Source organism: Amphibalanus amphitrite, unplaced genomic scaffold (assembly GCF_019059575.1).
Source record: "Amphibalanus amphitrite isolate SeventyFive unplaced genomic scaffold, NRLGWU_Aamphi_draft 000869F_arrow, whole genome shotgun sequence".
Lineage (NCBI taxonomy): Eukaryota > Metazoa > Arthropoda > Thecostraca > Balanomorpha > Balanidae > Amphibalanus > Amphibalanus amphitrite.
In genome coordinates, this window is record NW_024882363.1 from 256,175 (window position 1) to 279,740 (window position 23,566).

General features: G+C 48.2%; 1 protein-coding gene and 1 long non-coding RNA gene across 2 annotated transcripts in view; one reads left to right on the forward strand and one right to left on the reverse strand.

Annotated features, from left to right (window-relative positions):
• Positions 1 to 23,566, forward strand: part of LOC122367422 — a 40,598-nt gene that overhangs the window by 10,984 nt on the left and 6,048 nt on the right. The gene's annotated exons all lie outside the window — the stretch shown is intronic.
• LOC122367423 lies at positions 17,375 to 20,505 on the reverse strand. Its single transcript, XR_006254056.1, has 2 exons — positions 20,454 to 20,505; positions 17,375 to 18,215 (listed from the first exon to the last, which is right to left on the reverse strand). It is a non-coding gene; the product is annotated as an uncharacterized LOC122367423 (long non-coding RNA).

Genomic DNA, 23,566 nt, shown 5'->3' on the forward strand with positions numbered 1-23,566 from the left:
TGCGTTTAGAGACCAAGCGCAGTCATTTTTCCGTGATTCCCACTACATCTGCAGATTTAAGCAGCTTCTAACAACTTTTAAGTTGCTGCGGGATTTCAAGGTCCGAACAGCTGCTCGAAACGCACCTGGTCCTATTTCTGGAACAAAGGTATTACATTTAAGTGTCGTTTAAATACCGATTCGGAACCCGATATGCGCTGTATCCGCAGATACAATCTCTGTTGAGATCCAGTTCCGAAACTACCCTTCCAAGGTAAAGTTACCAGTTCCTTGTTCACCAGCTGGAGCAGCAGTTTCAGTGATTTGCTGCAGTCTGCCTCGATGTAGAGCTGCATGTAGCGACGTGCAGCTTTGTCTGCAGCTGCTGCTCCGGCCCCGAGGTTTGCGGCTGGGCGGGGCGGCCGCGCTCGACTCGGACCAGTTCCGCCCGAGGGCGTATAATCAGACTCAGCGACCGGTGGGCGCCCAGCGCTGTCGGGCCGGCCGCTGCCGTCTGAGTGGATAACTGGGCTGGCCAGGCCGGCCCGCCTCCCGGCGACCAAATGGCCGCCGACCGGGGTCATCGGGGTCACCCCGCTCCACGACCGGCGCTGGCTGCCGCCCTCTAAAGTCCGATGACCAGAAGGATAACCCTCCAGCCATCTAACCCAACATCTGCCATCTAGTTATCCTGAAATTAGATGGCTGCGGTGACTATTGAACTGCCTCTCCCGTGCTCCACCGTCCCATTCTGCTGTCAGTTTCTGCCTTCCGCAGTGTGCTGTTTGTTTCCGGAGTTACCATTGTCTGGTCTGTAGTGGCTATCGCTGTCCGATTACCAGCATCTGCGATGCTGGGCTCCGCATCGCTGGACCGCAGGTTGTTTGAGCAAGCACCTTTGTAAACGCAGCAAAAACGCCCGCCGCCAAACGAGAGGATGAGCCTTGCACGTGCAGACCGGAGTCGGTGTGCTACGGACTGACGTGCACGGCACCCTATTCGCCGGTCTATAGCTGTGTGCCAAATTTGAGTGCAATCGACCCGGCCGTTTTCGAGATCTGGAAGCGACACCCTGCACGTGCGCACGTGCAACCTGGGTCCCAATTGACTTGTTCACGGCACTCTATTCGCCGGTCTCAAGCGGTGTACCAAATTTGAGCTCAATCGGCCCGGCCAATTTCAAGATCTGGAAGCGACCCCTACACGTGCGCACGTGCAGCTGCACCCCATCCGTGGGACATGAAAATACATACTAACTGACTTGTTCATGGCACCCTACTACCCAGTCTCTAGTGGTATTCCAAATTTGAGCACAGTCGGTCCAGCCGTTCTTTAGCTATGGAAGCGTCAGCCTGCACGTGCGCACGTGCAAACTGGGTCCCATCTGACTTGTGCACGGCACCCTACTCGCCGAGCCCTAACGGTGTGCCAACTTTGATCACAATCGGCCCAGCCGTTCTCGAGATCTGGAAGCGTCACTCTGCCCGTGCGCACGTGCAGCGGCACCCCAACCGTGACACATGGAAAGGCATTGCGGGGCGGGTGCCTACATCCATGCCAAGGATCAGCGCAATCGGCAAAATAACTACAGAGTTATTACACTTGCTACCGAACTGACACCTCTTCGTTTTGCACGTGGCACGTGCATTAGGGGTCACCCATACGCATCGATAATAGTCCCATGAGAAATTACAGAGAAATTACAATTCTAACGAATAGTGTTTGTCTAATGAAACAACAACCTGCGGTTACCCTCTGCCGGCGAGGGTTAATCAATATTGACGCAATGGTAACGTCACGGTCGCCGTCGACGTCACCATTCGAATCAGAGTCATTGACTTGTGCCGAATATCAAGTTTAATATTGATGCTTCAACGGATCTGTATATCAGCCGAAAACACCTTACATTCCTTTTTACTAGCTAGATGGCATGGAAGCGTCAAACCCCTGAATGTATGCTGTGCCGCAATGCCGACTCTATTGTATATAACCGCCTAAATGAATGGCGGATTAATGAGGGATCCGGGAAAACCACTATCTCTTTAGAACTGATGACTCGCACGAAACTGAAGCTTTTGAGGACGATTACCGATTGTGGTAAATGCGTCTGGCATTTTAGCCAAACACTCCGTTTTACTCGCTAGATGACGCAGAAGTGTCAAACGCCTAAAAGCATGTTGCGCCGCAGTGCCACCTCTTCCGTATGTAGCCGCATGAATGAAGATTTAAGCGCAATTGGCGCAGCCGTTGTCGCCGGTGGGTGGTGTGTGCCTACAATCTACATAGAGGTCCAACCATGCCGCTGAAATTGATCTATCATCAAAGCTTTATAACAATGCGCGTAGTAATTTTCTTAACAAACGCAAGAAAACTGATAGGTGTGGCTAAAAACGCCCCCACCCCACTCGGGCGGGGGTTAATGTGTTTTGGTAGCGAACTCACCGAGTGTTTCCTGGTCTAGTATTCTACAGCAATCACAAACACATTTCGATTCGCGGCCAACCATGCAAAACATTGCCCGGTGAAGGACTGCTCTGGTTGTTTTTTTTTTCAATAGAAAAACACAATTCTAACGAATAGTGTTTGTCTAATGAAGAAACGACCTGCGGTTACCCGCCGCCAAACGAGAGGATGAGCCTGGCACGTGCAGACCGGAGTGGGTGTGCTACGAACTGACGAACATGACACTCTGCTAACCACTCTAGCGGTGTGCAAAATTTGAGTGCAATCGGCCCAGCCGTTCCTGAGATCTGGAAGCGTCACCCTACACGTGCGCACGTGCTACTTGGGTCCCAATTGACTTGTGCACGGCACTCTATTCGCCGGTCTCTAGCGGTGTACCGAATTTAATCTGAATCGGCCCAGCCGTTTCCAAGATCTTGAAGCGACCCCTACACGTGCGCACGTGCAGCTACATCCCAACCGTGGCACATGAAAATACATACTAACTGACTTGTGCACGGCACCCTACTAACCAGTCTCTAGCGGTATGCCGAATTTGAATGCAATTGGCCCAGCCGTTCCTGAGATCTGGAAGCGTCACCCTGCACGTGCGCACGTGCAAGATGGGTCCTAACTGACTTGCGCACGGCACCCTACTAACCGGTCTCTAGCGGTGTACCAAATTTGAAGTCAATCGGCCCGGCCGTTCTCGAGATCTGGAAGCGTCACCCTGCACGTGCGCACGTGCAGTTGCACCCAAGCCGTAGCACATGGAAAGGCATGGTCCGGCGGGTGCCTACATCCTTGTGTAGTTTCAGTGCAATCAGCCAAGTAATTACCGTGTTATTGTCATTACAACAACAGTGAAACCTCTCCGTTTTACACGTGTCACGTGCAGTAGAGGTCACCCGCATGCATCATCCATAGTAAATACTTCTAAGAAGGGTATACGCTACCCCACACAAAAAACCGCAAGTGTATCGGTCCCCTGCTTGCGGAGATATAAGTCGTACAAAAACGTCCCCACGGAGGCCGGCCGCTAATAATTAGCATTAAATCGCATCCTTCAATGGGAGGTATCCCCGTCACCTGTTCGTATACCTACTGTCTGAGCAAGACCATATATAGGTGTGAGCTCAAATCTCGGTAATGTCGTGCTTTTTTACTAAATTTCTCAAAAACGGCACAACGTGCAATAACGCTCTATATATCATTGCAAAGAGCATCAAAAGTTGTATATCCTATCAACTTTTCACTTAAATATATCTTCAACGTACAAAGTTATTAAGCACCAAAGACGCCCCCATTGACTTTCCATGTTAAAATTGTTCATTTCTAAACGAGCTTAAAAAGAACAAACGAATTCTGACAGCTTAACGAAGCATAACAACATGTTCTATGGTCGTTTCTTAACAGGTCCTGAAAGTTTAAACAAAATCGTATCATATAATTTTGTACAATGAGCGAATGAAAATGTCTCTGCAAAAACGCCCATTGACTTAACATGGGGAGCGCAAAAAGTTCAACTTCAAACTCGTGCATCTCAAGTTAACGAATTCTGACGGGTATACGGCGCACACGGGCGTGTACCTGAACGTGTCGGTCATAAAATGGTGTGCAGCAAACCATACCTTGTTCCGCGATTTTTTCCGCTATTCGCGATCGCGCAAAAAGTGTCCAAAACCCCATTGACTTAACATGGGGAAAATGGAATCGCACGTGCCACGTGCCACGAGGTTTTAAGCGAGTAGCGACCGGTGCCATCAGGTAGATCGCCCCCGGGAGCCCATACCCTGAAATTTTTAAGAAGATTGAGCGATTCGTCTAGGCCCCGGTCAAGTTGTACTGATTCGCTGCCAGACTTGCAAAACATAGCCCGGAGAACGACCGCTCCGGTTGTTTTTCAATAGAAAAACACAATTCTAACGAATAGTGTTTGTCTTTTCAAACAACCTGCGGTTAGACCAGCATCTGCGATGCTGGGCTCCGCATCGCGGGACCGCAGGTTGTTTGAGCAAGCACCTTTGTAAACGCAGCAAAAACGCCCGCCGCCAAACGAGAGGATGAGCCTTGCACGTGCAGACCGGAGACGGTGTGTTACAAACTGACGTGCACGGCACCCTACTCGCTGATCTATAGCGGTGTGCCAAATTTGAGTGTAATCGGCTCGGCCATTTTCGAGATCTGGAAGCGTCACCCTGCACGTGCGCACGTGCAAGCTGTGTCCAATTGCATTGTGCATGGGACCCTATTCGCCGGTCCCTAGCGGTGTACCAAATTCGAGCTCAATCGGCCCAGCCGTTTTCAAGATCTTGAAACGACCCCTCCACGTGCGCACGTGCAGTTGCATCTCAACCGTGACACATGGAAATACATACTAACTGACTTGTGCACGGCACCCTACTGATCGATCTCTAGATGTTTGCCGAATTTGAGTGCAATCGGTCCAGCCGTTCTTGAAATCTGGAAGCGTCACCCTGCACGTGCGCACGTGCAAGATGGGTCCAAACTGACTTGCGCACGGCACCCTACTAATCGGTCTCTAGCGGTGTACCAAATTTGAACTCAATCGGCCCGGCCGTTCTCGAGATCTGGAAGCGTCACCCTGCACGTGCGCACGTGCAGTTGCACCCCAATCGTGGCACATGGAAATACATACTAAATGACTGCAACCTACTGATCGGTATCAAGCGTTATGCCAAATTTGAACACAATCGGTCCAGCCGTTCTCGAGATCTGGAAGCGTCACCCTGCACGTGCGCACGTGCAGTTGCACCCCTACCAAGACACATGGAAATGCATCGCCTGGAAAGTGTCTACCTCCATGCCAAGTTTTAGCGCAATCGGCCCAGTAATTACCGCGAGCTATTGCGCTTATTACAAAACAGGCACCTCTTGGCTTTGCACGTGGAACGTGCGTTAGGGGTCACCCATATGCATCGAGAGTAGCACACTATGTGAAAGAAGGGAAAAAGCTACCCCACACAAAAAAACCGCACGTGTATCAGCCCAGTGGTTGCCGAGATATAAGTCGTACAAAAACGTCCCCACGGCGGCCGGCCGCTATTTAGCAGTAAAATCGTGTCGCATCCTTCTATTAGAGGTATCCCCGTCACCTGTTCGTATACTGTCTGAGCAAAGGCCATACGTTACGGTCCAAACTCCATAGTGAGGCGGACATACGAATTTACGAGAGTTTAGCGACGAAATGATTCACTTAATTGTTAAGTAATGGGTACCATTAGGTAGACCATAAATTTTATCTAGCATCTCACCGTAGATGCAGTAAAAAGTGCTTTACTTTTCAATGTATGTAAAGACTTGCTCAGCTCAATCAGTTCACTCTGTATTGGCTCAAGCCGTATCATGCGAACGCAATACAAACTAGAGCACCGACAGCGCAGCGCTCCCCAACTCACTGCTCGCCCAGTCCACCCGGGCCGCCGCCACGACGGCCCCCCCCCCCCCGCAAGTAGGCATCCCGCACTGCACCGACAGCCGCGGGCGACCAGCTGACCGGCCAGCTGACCGGCCAGCAGCCGGCGGGCGGCAAGCCACGGATGGCCGACCCGCCGGCGCGGCGAGGGAGGGGAGGGACGCAGCTGAAAGACCCGACTACATATATATCAAAGAATGATACATTATATGTAATCATCGATGACGCGACATAAATCTGCTTTATTGGGTTTAGCGGTGTAGTCTGTGATGCCATCACAATGAAAATAGCCTAGTTTTGTAGAGCATCAAATTCTGATTCCATAACGACTCTCGCTAGTCCATTTTCAATTGTAAATAAGCCTTTTATTGCGATGCAAAGTCCCGAAATGGTGCCGACGGCGGCCGGTCCCCCGATGGTACCATACCATAGATGGTAAACAGGTTAGTTCACATTCCCGCCGCTATGCGGGCGGCGGCGGCGCCACCTGTCCTCGTGTCCGCCTGACACCGTAACGATATAGGTCTGAGCTCAAATCTCGGTAATGTCGTGCTTTTTTACTATATTTCTCAAAAACGGCACCACGTGCAATAAAGTTGTATATATCATTGGAAAGAGCATCAAAAGTTGTATAACCTATCAACTTTTCACATAAATATATCTCAACTGTAAAAAGTTATTAAGCAGCAAAGACGCTCCCATTGACTTTCCATGTTAAAATTTTTCATTTTTAAACGAGCCTAAAAAGAACAAACGAATTTGCACAGCTTAAAGAAGCATAACAACATGTTCTATGGTCTTTTCTCAACAAGTCCTGGAAGTTTAAACAAAATCGTATCATATAATTTTGTACAATGAGCGAATGAAAAAGTCTCTGCAAAAATGCCCATTGACTTAACATGGGGAGCGAAAAAAGTTCAACTTTGACCTCGTGCAAAGTCACGTTACGAAGTTCTGAGGGGTATACGGCGCACACTAGCGTGTACCCAAACGTGTTTGCCATAAAATGCTGGGAAGAAAACCACCTCTTCCTTGGCTCGTTTTCCCGCTATTCGCGATCGCGCAAAAAGTGTCCAAAACCCCATTGACTTAACATGGGGAAAATGGAATCGCACGTGCCACGTGCCACGAGGTTTTAAGCGAGTAGCGACCGAAGCCATCAGGTAGATCGCCTGCGGGAGCCCATACACTGAAATTTTTAAGAAAATCGAGCCACAAGTTTAGGCCTGACCCAAGTTGCCCCAATTCGCGGCCAGACATGCAAAACATAGCCCGGAGAAGGACCGCTCCGGTTGTTTTTCAATAGAAAAACACAATTCTAACGAATAGTGTTTGTCTTTTCAAACAACCTGCGGTTATAGCCGATACCAGCATCTGCGATGCTGGGCTCCGCATCGCGGGACCGCAGGTTGTTTGAGCAAGCACCTCTGTAACGCCGCAAAAACGCCCGCCGCCAAACGAGAGGATGAGCCTTGCACGTGCAGCCCGGAGCGGGTGTGTCACGAACTGACGTGCACTGCACTCTACTAACCGGTCTCTAGCGGTTTGCCAAATTTGAGTGCAATCGACCCGGCCGTTTTCGAGATCTGGAAGTGACACCCTGCACGTGCGCACGTGCAACCTGGGTCCCAATTGACTTGTGCACGGCACTCTATTCGCCGGTTTCTAGCGATTTACCAAATTTAATCTGAATCGGCCCAGCCGTTTCCAAGATCGGGAAACGACCCCTACCCGTGCGCACGTGCAGCTGCACCCCAACCGTGGCACATGAAAATACATACTAACTGACTTGTGCACGGCACACTACTAACCAGTCTCTAGCGGTATGCCAATTTTGAGCACAGTCGGCCCAGCCGTTCTTGAGATCTGGAAGCGTCAGTCTGCACGTGCGCACGTGCATAACGGGTCCCATCTGACTTGTGCACGGCACCCTACTAACCAGCCTCTAGCGGTGTGCCAAGTTTGATCACAATCGGCCCAGCCGTTCTCGAGATCTGGAAGCGTCACCCTGCCCGTGCGCACGTGCAGCGGCACCCCAACCGTGACACATGGAAATGCATTGCGCGGCAGGTGCCTACAACCATACCAAGTATCAGCGCAATCGGCAAACTAACTACAGAGTTATTAGACTTGTTAACGAACTGACACCTCTTCGTTTTGCACGTGGCACGTGCATTAGGGGTCACCCATACGCATCGAGAATAGCACAATACGTGTAAGAAAGGGAGGAGCTGTCCCACACAAAAGACCGCGAGTGAAGCGGTCAAGCGGTTGTGGAGATATAACCTTTGCAAAGGCGCCCCACAACGGCCGACTGCTAATATTCAGCAATAATCAGTGTCGCGTCCGCACATGGGAGGTGTCCCCTTCACCTGTTCGTATATTCTAATGTGGTTGGGTTCAAGTCACAGTCGAGCCCTGCTTTTTTACAACTTTTCTTGAAAACGGCACACCGTGCAGTGACGTTCTATACATCAGTGGAAAGAGCATCAAAAGTTGTATATTATATTAACTTTTCACCTATGTATATTACTAACGATAAAAGTTATAGAGGAATAAAGACGCACCCATTGACTTTCCATGTTAAAAATTTTCATTTTCAAACGAACTTTATTAGAAAAAACGATTTCTGCCAGCTTAACGAAGCATACCAACATGTACTATGCTCCTTTCTCTACAAGATATAAGAGTTTGGGCGAAATCTATCTCTAAAATTTTGTACAAAGATCGAATGAAAATGTCTCTGCAAAGTCTCGACATCGCCGTCCATTGACTTAACATGGGACACAGCAAAATTCCAACTTTGACCTCGTGCAAAGACACGTTCCGAGATTCTGAGGGGTATACAGCGCACACTGGCGTGTACCGGAACGTGTTTGCCATAAAATGCTGGGAAGAAAACCACCCCTTTCTTGGCTCGTTTTTCCGCCATTCGCGATCGCGCAAAAAGTGTCCAAACCCCCATTGACTTAACATGGGGAAAATGGAATCGCACGTGCCACGTGCCACGAGGTTTTAAGCGAGTAGCGACCGGTGCCATCAGGTAGATCGCCTCCGGGAGCCCATACACTGAACTTTTTACGAAGATTGTACATTTCGTCTAGGCCCCAATCAAGATGTCTCGATTCGCTGCCAGACTTGCAAAACATAGCCCGGAGAACGACCGCTCCGGTTGTTTTTCAATAGAAAAACACAATTCTAACGAATAGTGTTTGTCTTTTCAAACAACCTGCGGTTACCAAGATCTGGAAGCGACCCCTACACGTGCGCACGTGCAGCTGCACCCCAACCGCGGTACATGAAAATACATACTTACTGACTTGTGAACGGCACCCTACTAACCAGTCTCTAGTGGTATTTTCGAGATCTGGAAGCGGCACCCTTCACGTGCGCACGTGCAAGCTGGGTCCAAACTGACTTGTGCGCGGCACCCTAGTTGCCGGTCTCTAGCGGTGTACCGAATTTAAACTCAATCGGCCCAGCCGTTTCCAAGATCTGGAAGCGACCCCTACACGTGCGCACGTGCAGTTGCACCCCAACCGTGACACATGAATATATGTACAATGTACATACTAACTGACCTGTGCACAGCACCCTACTAACCGGTCTCTAAAGGTTTGCCGAATTTGAATGCAATCGGCCCAGCCGTTCCTGAGATCTGGAAGCGTCACCCTGCACGTGCGCACGTGCAGCCTGGGGCCTAGCTGACCTGTGCAAGGCACCCTACTACGCGGTCTCTAGTAGTGTGCCAACTCTGAGCACAATAGGCCCGGCCGTTCTCGAGATCTGGAAGCGTCACCCTGTACGTGGGCACGTGCAGTTGCACCCCAATCGTGGCACATTAGGTCAGTGACCTTACCTAACCAGAAAATGCGGTCGGTGTCATAAGATCCGGCTTGAATCATAGATCAGGTTTTCCAAGTTTCAGCACTTTGTCGCCGGCGTGTCCCAAGCTATCACGAAAAACCCTATGGGAAGAGGCGGGTGCTGCCCCTCTGCTGGCGAGGGTTTATCAATATTGACGCAATGGTGACGTCACGGTCGCCGTCGACGTCACCATTCGAATCAGAGTCATTGACTTGTGCCGAATATCAAGTTTAATATTGATGCTTCAACGGATCTGTATATCAGCCGAAAACACCTTACATTCCTTTTTACTCGCTAGATGGCAGAAGCGACAAACGCCTGAATGTATGCTGTGCCGCAATGCCGGCTCTATTGTATATAACCGCCTAAATCAATGGCGGAGTAATGAGGGATACGGGAAAACCATTATCTCTTTAGAACTAATGACTCGCACGAAACTGAAGCTTTTGAGGACGATTACCGAGTGTGGTTAATGCGTCTGGCATTTTAGTCAAACATTCCGTAACTCCGTTTTACTCGCTAGATGACCGCACATGGGGGGGGGTGCCACCCCCCCAGGTAGTCTTTCTGCTCTGCACTCAACATTGTTTGAGCTAGAAGGCTGATTTTTCGTATAGCTGCTCCTCTATCCTTTCTTGATGTCCACTGAAAATTTCAAGTTTCTGTGGTTTTTGGTTTTGGAGATATGGCCTTGTTTTTTCAGGTCATGTCATGACCCAAATGGCCAATTCCCAACATCTTGCGTTGGCTATGGGCCTTGTGAGCTTTTGACACCTTGATTTCGGCCTTTTTTGCCAGTCTTATCTCCCACCTATCATGGAACATGTTGTTCGACGATGTACATATGTCAAGGTCAGGGTCAAGGTCAACCTAGGTCATCTAAGATAATTGCGTTTTAGGCAAGCGGAATTTACTTTTTGTGAAGTTTTTTGACTGCATTTTTGGTAAAAGCTTCTCAGATCATGATTTCATGTAATATGGACACATAAACATTCGGTGCACACATCAGTATACACACAGACACACAGACATACAAACACATATAACTGACCTTGACCTAACTTGACCTGAAATGACCTCAGCAGCAAAAACCTGGTCGGGTAGTGTGGGAAAGAGGTTCTAGCTGGCTTGGCACCAGAAAACGGCATCGTCATCGGTATATAATAAGCAGCGCACTTGGTATCCAACGGAGACCCAAAACAGCAACATTTTTTAGTTTGACCTGACCTGGAAGGCCAATGACTGACCTGAGAAGGTAAAACTGGGTACCATTGGATTTGTCTCTTCCCAAAGAATCTTTTTGGTCTTTACCGCTAAGCTCTATCTCCAACAGGAACGAAATGGCGCGGGGGGGGGGGGGGGGGTTGGCAACCCCCCCAATGTGCGTTCCAGGATGGGAAAATGGCATGTGCGGGCGAGGGTTAATCAATATTGACGCAATGGTGACGTCACGGTCGCCGTCGACGTCACCATTCGAATCAGAGTCAGTGACTTGTGCCGAATATCGAGTTTAATATTGATGATTCAACGGATCTATATCAGCCGAAAACACCTCACATTCCTTTTTACTCGCTAGATGGCAGAAGCGTCAAACGCCTGAATGTATGCTGTGCCGCAATGCTGGCTCTATTGTATATAACCGCCTAAATGAATGGCGGAGTAATGAGGGATCCGGGATAACCACTATCTCTTTAGAACTGATGACTCGCACGAAACTGAAGCTTTTGAGGACGATTATCGAGTGTGGTAAATGCGTCTGGCATTTTCAATCCAAACATTCCGTTTTACTCGCTAGATGAGGCAGAAGTGTCAAACGCCTGAAAGCATGTTGCGCCGCAGTGCCCCCTCTTCCGTATGTAGCCGCATGAATGAAGATTTAAGCGCAATCGGCGCAGCCGTTGTCGCCGGTGTCAGGTGTGTGCCTACATAGAGGTCCAACCATGCCGCTGAAATTGATCTATCATACAAAGCTTTATAACAATGCGCGTAGTAATTTTCTTAACAAACGCAAAAAAAAACTAATAGGTGTGGCTACAAGCGCCCCCGCCCCAATCGGGAGGAGGTTATTGTGTTTTGGTAGCACTCACCGATTTTTTCCTGGTCTAGTCTTCTACAGCAATCACAGACACATTTCGATTGCGGCCAACCATGCAAAACATAGCCCGGTGAAGGACTGCTCCGGTTGTTTTTTTCAATAGAAAACACAATTCTAACGAATAGTGTTTGTCTAATGAAGAAACAACCTGCGGTTAACCGCCGCCAAACGAAAGGATGAGCCTGGCACGTGCAGACCGGAGTGGGTGCGCTACGAACTGACGAACAGGACAATCTACTAACCACTCTAGAGGTGTGTAAAATTTGAGTGCAATCGGCCCGGTCGTTTTCGAGATCTTGAAGCGGCACCCTTCACAGGAGCACGTGCAAGCTGGGTCCCAACTGACTTGTGCACGGCACCCTAGTTGCCGGTCTCTAGTGGTGTACGGAATTTGAGCTCAATCGGCCCAGCCGTTTTCAAGATCTGGAAGCGACCCCTACACGTGCGCACGTGCAGTTGCACCCCAACCGTGACACATGAATATACATACTAACTGACTTGTGCACAGCACCCTACTAACCAGTCTCTAGAGGTGTGCCAAATTTGAGTGCAATCGGTCCAGCCGTTCTTGAGATCTGGAAGCGTCACCCTGCACGTGCGCACGTGCAAGATGGGTCCTAACTGACTTGCGCACGGCACCCTACTAACTGGTCTCTAGCGGTGTATCAAATTTGAACTCAATCGGCCCGGCCGTTCTCGAGATCTCGAAGCGTCACCCTGCACGTGCGCACGTGCAGTTGCACCCCAACCGTAGCACATGAAAAGGCATGGTCCGACGGGTGCCTACATCCTTGTGTAGTTTCAGTGCAATCAGCCAAGTAATTACCGTGTTATTGTCATTACAACAAAAGTGACACCTCTCCGTTTTACACGTGTCACGTGCAGTAGGGGTCACCGGCATGCATCATCCATAGTAAATACTTCTAAGAAGGGTATACGCTACCCCACACACAAAACCGCAAGTGTATCGGTCCCCTGCTTGCGGAGATATAAGTCGTACAAAAACGTCCCCACGGAGGCCGGTCGCTAATATTTAGCATTAAATCGCATCCTTCAATGGGAGGTATCCCCGTCACCTGTTCGTATACTGTCTGAGCAAGACCATATATAGGTGTGAGCTCAAATCTCGGTAATGTCGTGCTTTTTTACTAAATTTCTCAAAAACGGCACAACGTGCAATAACGCTCTATATATCATTGGAAAGAGCATCAAAAGTTGTATAACCTATCAACTTTTCACTTAAATATATCTCAACTGTAAAAAGTTATTAAGCAGCAAAGACGCTCCCATTGACTTTCCATGTTAAAATTTTTCATTTTTAAACGAGCCTAAAAAGAACAAACGAATTTGCACAGCTTAAAGAAGCATAACAACATGTTCTATGGTCTTTTCACAACAAGTCCTGGAAGTTTAAACAAAATCGTATCATATAATTTTGTACAATGAGCGAATGAAAAAGTCTTTGCAAAAACGCCCATTGACTTAACATGGGGAGCGAAAAAAGTTCAACTTTGACCTCGTGCAAAGACACGTTACGAAGTTCTGAGGGGTATACGGCGCACACTAGCGTGTACCCAAACGTGTTTGCCATAAAATGCTGGGAAGAAAACCACCTCTTCCTTGGCTCGTTTTCCCGCCATTGGCGATCGCGCAAAAAGTGTCCAAAACCCCGTTGACTTAACATGGGGAAAATGGAATCGCACGTGCCACGTGCCACGAGGTTTTAAGCGAGTAGCGACCGGTGCCATCAGGTAGATCGCCTGCGGGAGCCCATACCCTGAAATTTTTACGAAGATTGAGGGATTCGTTTAGGAGAGGCTCAACTTGTCTCGATTCGCGGCCAGACTTGCAAAACATAGCCCGGAGAAGGACCGCTCCGGTTGTTTTTCAATAGAAAAACACAATTCTAACGAATAGTGTTTGTCTTTTCAAACAACCTGCGGTTAATTTAAGATCTGAAAGCCTCACCCTGCACGTGCGCACGTGCAAGCTGGGTCCCAAATGACTTGTGGACGGCACCCTAGTTGCCGGTCTCTAGCGGTGTACCGAATTTAAGCTCAATCGGCCCAGCCGTTTTCAAGATCTGGAAGCGACCCATACACGTGCGCACGTGCAGTTGCACCCCAACCGAGACACATGAGTATACATACTAACTGACTTGTGCACAGCACCCTACTAACCGGTCTCTAAAAGTATGCCGAATTTGAATGCAATCAGCCCAGCCGTTCCTGAGATCTGGAAGCGTCACCCTGCACGTGCGCACGTGCAACCTGGGGCCCAGCAGACCTGTGCAAGACACCCTACTACGCGATCTCTAGCGGTGTGCCAAATCTGAGCACAATTGGCCCGGCCGTTCTCGAGATCTGGAAGCGTCACCCTGCACGTGCGCACGTGCAGTTGCACCCCAATCGTGGCACATGGAAATGCATACTAAATGACTGCAACCTACTGATCGGTATCAAGCGTTATGCCAAATTTGAACACAATCGGTCCAGCCGTTCTCGAGATCTGGAAGCGTCACCCTGCACGTGCGCACGTGCAGTTGCACCCCTACCAAGACACATGGAAATGCATCGCCTGGAAAGTGTCTACCTCCATGCCAAGTTTTAGCGCAATCGGCCCAGTAATTACCGCGAGCTATTGCGCTTATTACAAAACAGGCACCTCTTGGCTTTGCACGTGGAACGTGCGTTAGGGGTCACCCATGTGCATCGAGAGTAGCACACTATGTGAAAGAAGGGAAAAAGCTACCCCACACAAAAAACCGCACGTGTATCAGCCCAGTGGTTGCCGAGATATAAGTCGTACAAAAACGTCCCCACGGCGGCCGGCCGCTATTTAGCAGTAAAATCGTGTCGCATCCTTCTATGGGAGGTATCCCCGTCACCTGTTCGTATACTGTCTGAGCAAAGGCCATACGTTACGGTCCAAACTCCATAGTGAGGCGGACATACGAATTTACGAGAGTTTAGCGACGAAATGATTCACTTAATTGTTAAGTAATGGGTACCATTAGGTAGACCATAAATTTTATCTAGCATCTCACCGTAGATGCAGTAAAAAGTGCTTTACTTTTCAATGTATATAAAGACTTGCTCAGCTCAATCAGTTCACTCTGTATTGGCTCAAGCCGTATCATGCGAACGCAATACAAACTAGAGCACCGACAGCGCAGCGCTCCCCAACTCACTGCTCGCCCAGTCCACCCGGGCCGCCGCCACGACGGCCCCCCGCAAGTAGGCATCCCGCACTGCACCGACAGCCGCGGGCGACCAGCTGACTGGCCAGCTGACCGGCCAGCAGCCGGCGGGCGGCAAGCCGCGGATGGCCGACCCGCCGGCGCGGCGAGGGAGGGGAGGGACGCAGCTGAAAGACCCGACTACATATATATCAAAGAAACATTATATCTTTCTAGTTGAGGTTTATTTGCCATTGGGTCTACAGTGCAAGGATATTTCTATCTCGCACTCCTCTGAGATGCAAAGATAAGAATTTGTTATCTCTGCATCTCTCTGAGATGCAAAGATAAGGTCTCGAGGGTTCATAGCCAAAAATCAAGAGTTCAAATGATGATAGGTCAATAACTGAACGGCATTTTAATGGCTGTTTATAAACAGCCATTACATATACATATATGTATGAAACTTATAAAATAAAAACAAACTACTCTAAATCTTTTTTTTACATAGATGAATGCATTTAAATATAATATTTAATTAATTAAGAATAAACCTCTCCATAGAAAGATATAGGATTCCTCATGGCTCACTCGTGGAAGATCGGATATCTTTTCCTCGCGTGTTACAGAAAAACCTCGCTCCTTCGTCGCTCGGTTTTTCAGTAACCCGCTTGGAAAAGATATCCTTATCTTCCACTCGGAGCCATGAAGAATCCTCTATATGTAATCATCGATGACGCGACATAAATCTGCTTTATTGGGGTTAGCGGTGTAGTCTGTGATGCCATCACAATGAAAATAGCCTAGTTTTGTAGAGCATCAAATTCTGATTCCATAACGACTCTCGCTAGTCCATTTTCAATTGTAAATAAGCCTTTTATTGCGATGCAAAGTCCCGAAATGGTGCCGACGGCGGCCGGTCCCCCGATGGTACCATACCATAGATGGTAAACAGGTTAGTTCACATTCCCGCCGCTATGCGGGCGGCGGCGGCGCCACCTGTCCTCGTGTCCGCCTGACACCGTAACGATATAGGTCTGAGCTCAAATCTCGGTAATGTCGTGCTTTTTGACGAAATTTCTCAAAAACGGCAGCACGTGCAATAACGTTGTATATATCATTGGAAAGAGCATCAAAAGTTGTATAAAATATCAACTTTTGACTTAAACATATCTTAAACGTAAAAAGTTATTAAGCAGCAAAGACGCTCCCATTGACTTTCCATGTTAAAATTTTTCATTTTTAAACGAGCTTCAAAAGAGCAAACGAATTCTGACAGCTTAACGAAGCATAACAACATGTTCTATTGTCTTTTCGTAACAAGTCCTGAAAGTTAAAGCAAAATCGTATCATATAATTTTGTACAATGAGCGAATGAAAATGTCTCTGCAAAAACGCCCATTGACTTAACATGGGGAGCGAAAAAAGTTCAACTTTGACCTCGTGCAAAGACACGTTACGAAGTTCTGAGGGGTATACGGCGCACACTAGCGTGTACCCAATCGTGTTTGCCATAAAATGCTGGGAAGAAAACCACCTCTTCCTTGGCTCGTTTTCCCGCCATTGGCGATCGCGCAAAAAGTGTCCAAAACCCCGTTGACTTAACATGGGGAAAATGGAATCGCACGTGCCACGTGCCACGAGGTTTTAAGCGAGTAGCGACCGGTGCCATCAGGTAGATCGCCTGCGGGAGCCCATACACTGAAATTTTTACGAAGATTGAGCGATTCGTCTAGGCCCAACCCAAGTTGCCCCAATTCGCGGCCAGACATGCAAAACATAGCCCGGAGAAGGACCGCTCCGGTTGTTTTTCAATAGAAAAACACAATTCTAACGAATAGTGTTTGTCTTTTCAAACAACCTGCGGTTACATTTGCTTTTTTTCTTAAATAAGATTGAAACATTGCGAGTACTGGCTTTTCGCCTAGCAGTTGGGCGTGAGGTGAGTGACGATAAAAATTATTTCGCTCTCCCTTGCTCCTGCACCTGCGGAAAGTGGATGGATGGGCATTGGATACTTACTGGAAGGGTGTAATAAGGGCAATACACCACTTCATGCTCCGATAATTGCATTACGTCTATGACGGTGTAAAGTAAAGAATAAAGATGTGTGAAGAAATAGACATCTGACAATTGGCTGACTTCCCTGCCTCCCGGCCGCTACTCAGGTCCACCACTCGCCGTTGTCAGTGCACGGTTTTTCTAGCAAGCTCCAGCCTAGTATTGATCTTATTCAGTATTTACGGTACGAAGATTTGATAACGGAATGTGACGTTTCCACATCATGCTTGATGGTTGAAGTTTGCACCGTTAACAACTACCAAGTCAAGTCGCAGCCCCAGTCATCTGGCACGTCTCTGTCATCGAATAAAGCCAATGAACAAGAAAGTTATTATTTTCCAGCATAAATGAAAATATATAACACTGCTACAGGCGGTACGCGGATGTCATGCACATTACACACAACGATTCAATCGAATAAAAACTGGATTAACCATAAATCAGCACTGGATTAACCATAAATAATAACAGTACAGCACCAAACACTTGAGATGCACATTATAGTACTTTAGAATGCACAGAGGAGTAATGAGACTAAAAGTTTTAACACGCCCTATCTTAAAAAAATATTGAACGAGATATTTCCACAGTGCAAAAACAAAACCGAAATCCGACAAAAAACCGATTCCAGGTTCAATGTCCACAGATTTAAAAACAAAACTTTCAAGTGCCCCCATGGTAAAAAAAAAATGACCAAAGACGGAATTGTAACAAAGAATAAATAAAGATATGTGCGGCAAACGAAGGGCGGCACTGGACGAGCGTCTGCACAAAGTAGGCGCACAGAGTTACTCCTTAGCCCAGCGGGCAGCAGCAAATGAATTACAACCAAAGGAAGAATATGCATTAGTCTATTAAGGCTCATCGCACCATGACGAGGCACAGCTAGGATAACGCGATTCGCCTGCGTCCTCCAGGCGAGAAGCACCTCGAGTAGGCTGCCGTGTCTTGACCAACTGCCGCATCCGTCGTCCGCGCCGCAGGCCTCCCAGTAGTGCCTCGGAGTAGTGCCTCCATCGCATCGGCCGTCGACCGGCGTGGGGCCCGGATGTGACTAGTGCAGCTCCGTGGGGTGCCCTGCCGCGCTCTGCCGAGTGTGCAGAGAGCAGGTAGACTGGTGGCGGTGAAGAAAACAAGCAGTTATCTTCTTTCGGGATCTGTAAAGAAGCATTCTACTAAAAACTACATCCAAAACGTTTTCCATATTTTTTTTTTACAGAACACAATGCAGTAGCCAAAATAGATATGAAGTATGTGAAGACAACAGTCTACTGCCATTAGATAACTGATCCTGATGGACAAATACATTAGATACTAGTAAATCATAAGGTGGTTCAAAGGCACACTTTGCAGCTCCAGTAAAAAATCACTGTTTTTCATACTTCATACTGTAAGGGGAAAGGGTGGGGTGGGGATGCAGCCAAGAGTGCATCATATGGGGTTGTAGTGGTCGGACCATCTGGAGCAATAGCCTGTTTTTGCCGTTTTTAATGTTAACCCTATGGCGCACATGAGCACGCGCCACGGGCGCACCCCCGGCCGAATCGTGCCCAAAAGCTAATACGACCTGTTGAATTACATGACCCACGAGTCGTGAAAATTTCACCCTCGTGCGTCAATCGACGGCGCCGCAATATCCGTTTTGGGGCATCACGCCGCCTATAAGCCTCGCAAAAGCGTCCGCACGGCCGGCCGGCCGGCCGGCCGGCCGCTCATACTCAGAAATTTCCGTTAATCTAAGGAAAGACTTCGCTCGCTTCGCTCGCTCCGTAACAAAAGTGACACCTCTCCGTTTTACACGTGTCACGTGCAGTGGAGGTCACCCGCAAGCATTGTCCATAGTAAATACTTGTAAGAAGAGTATACGCTACCCCACACAAAAAACCGCAAGTGTAACAGTGTCCGTCCCCCTCCCCGGCGCCGTTTTCCTCCAGGGGAGGCGCCCCAGCCGCCGTACTGGGGCGTAGCGGAGTCCGTGCTTTTAGCACAGCAAAATATCCACCCAGGCTAGATTAACGTCACGACAACCTAGGATTAAGAGTGGCTAGACTTCAGACTTCATGCAGACTTAACATTGAAGTATTATATATGCAACTAAATGACACACATGGTGTTTGTTCTAACCTTCTCAACAGAAAGTGAACGTGTCAGGACAGCACCCCTTGGTGACCATTATATTCAAGGGGTGCAGGAACTGATTCCCCAGGGGTGAAGCGATAGAAGCAAAAACATGAGTCACTAGTTCCCTCCTGTGTCTTCCCTCCTGCAGAAAAAAAAATACATGTGTGATGCCCAATGTGACTGATAACTGCATATTATAAAGCTGGAAATATTGTACAAAGTTGTGACAACACAAGCAAACTATGCATGTCACTGCTCTTGTATAACTTTTCTATTTTTATTGCTATATGAGACCTCACAAGACACAAAAATATGCATGGTTAGAAAGTGGGTAACAATACATTTCAAATGAACTAAGCAGATTATTTCTAAGCTCCTTTAAGTCCCAATTTCTGCTATATTTCGCTTGTTGTCACTTCATATTTTGAACTCAAGGTGCCTTGTGGATTTACCTCAGGTATGTAGGTAAATCCACAAGGATTTATGGGCTTTACCACAGTTGAGTAGCTGCTCCCTCAATTTAAGTTTCTCGTTAAATTTCATTGAGGCGTTGCAAGATGGGCTGAAGCCGAATCCTCTTCCCTGTTTAGCTGATGCTCATAATACCTGAACATTTTTAATTCCAATTTTTATAGCTGTTAACAATTGGTAAAGGCCCATGTACCTAGACAACAATGACTTTACAGAAGAAACCCCTGGCTGTGTTTCATGGGCGCGCTGCCAGCCGCTGCCAGCGCATTCCGCGTGAGCTAGCGTCAACCTCCGGTAGTGTTGGAGGTATAGGCTTGTTGATGTCTCTATGGAAGCCAAAAGCGGCTGGCAGAGTGCTGTGATATGCTGTGATACACCACCCTTATTTTTGCACAATAATGCTGTGATAACTGTTCCTGCAAAAAATATAAGGTGAAGTGAAGTAAAATCAGGTCAAACATTAATATATACCCGAAAATAGCAGTGTTTGGAGTACCTATATTCACATTACCAATAATATAAAATCAGGTCAAACATTAATATATACCAGAAAATAGCAGTGTTTGCCGTTTGGAGTACCTATATTCACATTACCAATAATATGATACACAACAGGCCATAGAAAACCAGTGAATCAGAATGTTGAATTGTACCCCAATTTCAATATCAATATGGCACTTGGCAATAACAGTTAAACACACCGTTTTTGATGTTAAATCAACAGAGAAAACTCCTGAACATAAAAAATGATCAGAATGTATAATAAGGATAACAGTATAAATAAAAATCGACGACATCAGCACCTATCATCGCCGTTCCACATTCACCACTCCCCATTCCACGCACAGATTGTTTACTCCTTGGTTTACCCCGTGTTCGCAGTCTCCCTGACGACGGAGATTCTTTACGCCCACCGACCAATCACGTTCAAGATCAGCGGGGCTTGGCCGCAGTTCTCGAACGCTATTTGCCAGATTAAGCAGGACCTTCGTCGTCAGTAAACTGTGAACACGGCGTTACATATTTCGCTATGGTAACAAAAGCGCCAGAATTGACTACCAGAATTGGATCCGAAGGTCAAATGGGTCACGTGACTGACAAGTTCAGATGGACAACACCAGGAAAACGGAACAACGTGCAATAACGTTCTATATATCATTGGAAAGAGCATCAAAAGTTGTATAAAATATCAACTTTTGACTTAAACATATCTTAAACGTAAAAAGTTATTAAGCATCAAAGACGCTCCCATTGACTTTCAAAGTTAAAATTTTTCATTTTTAAACGAGCTTCAAAAGAGCAAACGAATTCTGACAGCTTAACGAAGCATAACACCATGTTCTATGGTCTTTTCTCAACAAGTCCTGAAAGTTTAAACAAAATCGTATCATATAATTTTGTACAATGAGCGAATGAAAAAGTCTCTGCAAAAACGCCCATTGACTTAACATGGGGAGCGAAAAAAATTCAACTTTGACCTCGTGCAAAGACACGTTACGAAGTTCTGAGGGGTATACGGCGCACACCAGCGTGTACCCAAACGTGTTTGCCATAAAATGCTGGGAAGAAAACCACCTCTTCCTTGGCTCGTTTTTCCGCTATTCCCGATCGCGCAAAAAGTGTCCAAAACCCCGTTGACTTAACATGGGGAAAATGGAATCGCACGTGCCACGTGCCACGAGGTTTTAAGCGAGTAGCGACCGGTGCCAACAGGTAGATCGCCTGCGGGAGCCCATACACTGAAATTTTTAAGAAAATCGAGCCACAAGTTTAGGCCTGACCCAAGTTGCCCCAATTCGCGGCCAGACATGCAAAACATAGCCCGGAGAAGGACCGCTCCGGTTGTTTTTCAATAGAAAAACACAATTCTAACGAATAGTGTTTGTCTTTTCAAACAACCTGCGGTTATTTCTCTGATACCGGTCCTATCGGCCCGTGTGGGTACCTGGACCTGACCCTGACCGAGCTACCGGAGGCCGGTCTCATTATTCGTCTCCCAGGCAGGGGTTCCTGCTTGGCGGTCAGACGCTGTATGCCTTTTCCTGAGAAGCTTCTTGTTAAATTAAACTGCTATAATAATTCACTTTGTGAGATCGTATGCGCAGTGCGCAGTGCTCAAACAACAGAAAAACATGCAAGCGAGATCAAAATACAGAGCGAGGGGAGATAAATTGCTACGTCGTTTGTCTTTACCATAAGCAGGTTTGCCGTCCGTCTGATATTATCGCGTTTTAAATTCAAACTCTGTTCACGTTGTAAGGTCAGATTGTATCGCAAACCAGTCTTGGTGGTGTTTGCTCTGCGAGAGGAAACTGTTGGACTGTTGGGGTGGTCCCAGCTAGCGACCGAGAGTAAAAAGTTCGAGCAAACGTTCGGGAAGGATCAGTGGTGGATAAATACGAGTACGATATAGCTGGGACGCATTCTGCACGATGCACTGGCGATGCTGGAGGCAGTTCACTTCGAGCGAGGAACGAGCTGAGAGGGCACTTGAAATGAGTCAACAATAAAAAAAAGATTATGGTCGCATAACTCGCATACCTTTTGACGCACAACTCGATTATATGTGACAGATAAAGAAAACGGTGATTGTGTTCAGTTGTGTCCTGCCAGGGTAAAATCCGCAGTAGATCGTTCACCGTGGGGCGCCTTGAATGACTCATCAGTTTCTCTGAAGCGAACTAGTTACTGTGAAAGTCCCATCGAGATAAACGTTTTGTAATGAGGCTCAGTAAGATGTCGTTGAGTCGTGTGGTGATTTCCGCTCCCCATGGCGAAGCGACTGGTAGAAGCGAGCGAGCGGCGGACAAACCCAGGATGTCCGTCTTTATGCCATGCGCCGAATGTTTTGTGGGCGTTCCTCATTTCCTGTTATTTTCACAAAATAGCGTGACACTTTGGTGAAATGCGTGCACCGAAGGAGTCTGGAAATCCAGTGATTTTCCATTCACGTTTTCCATTTTAGCTCAATGCCACTCTGAAAGCGGCCCAATGTCCATGAATACGTGGTTGGGGCTCTGCGCCGCTAAATTTCGGAGACGCGTCCCGAATAATTCGCTCATTACCCGGTCCGATAAGGCGTTAAAGCCGGCGCCTTGTGCGCTACAGAGCTGCGGGGCCTGGTAACCCGCCATTACGAAGGCTGGCGGCCGACAGGCCGGTCGATTTACAGTTGTGCCCCGAGTGCGGGTAATGGAATATAGCCAGGGGTCAGGTCATGCCAAGGCGAGTGCGCGCTGTCCATGATACCGGGTGAACGCGGCCGGCCTGTGACGACATAGGGCGGGGGTTAACTCGATCAACGGAATGGGCTCTTCATGCAGGTCTGCAGTGTGGGGCTGGGGCTGAATACAAATAGCCTGACATGGTTACAGCTGTTCACTGCCAAACCGTTTCCCCGAACAGCTGATCGGCACAGTAGGTCACAACCAGGAGCCACCTGACCTGAAAAGCACCGCTGCACTGCTGTGTGCACTGTGCACAGTACACCCACCGGTTTTCACCATTCGACCCGTGCAGCTGAACGGTACCGATGGCTTCCTAGGCCGCTATCGTGAGTCCACGGACCCGCTGCCAGCCTCTCTCGGCTGTGGCACCCATTCCGGTCACGGAACGGGCATTAGCCGACCTTGTGCCGTATATCAGCGGCCTGCCAGAGGAATGGTCCCGACTCCAGAGAGTGCCCTGTGACGGGCGGTGACGGTGGAGCGCCGCCACCTGCCCCTATCCGGGTCCGTGTGTTTCCGTGCACCCGTATTGTGCACTGTGCACGCACCGTGACGCCGTGCACCGTGCACGCAAACTGGTGCACGCCATGTAGAACCAATCATTGCCAGGCGTCCCTGGTAAAATTACCCTGGTAAAATTACTGAGCGCGTGCGCACCGGCCGCTCGCGCTTACTCAACGAATAATTGA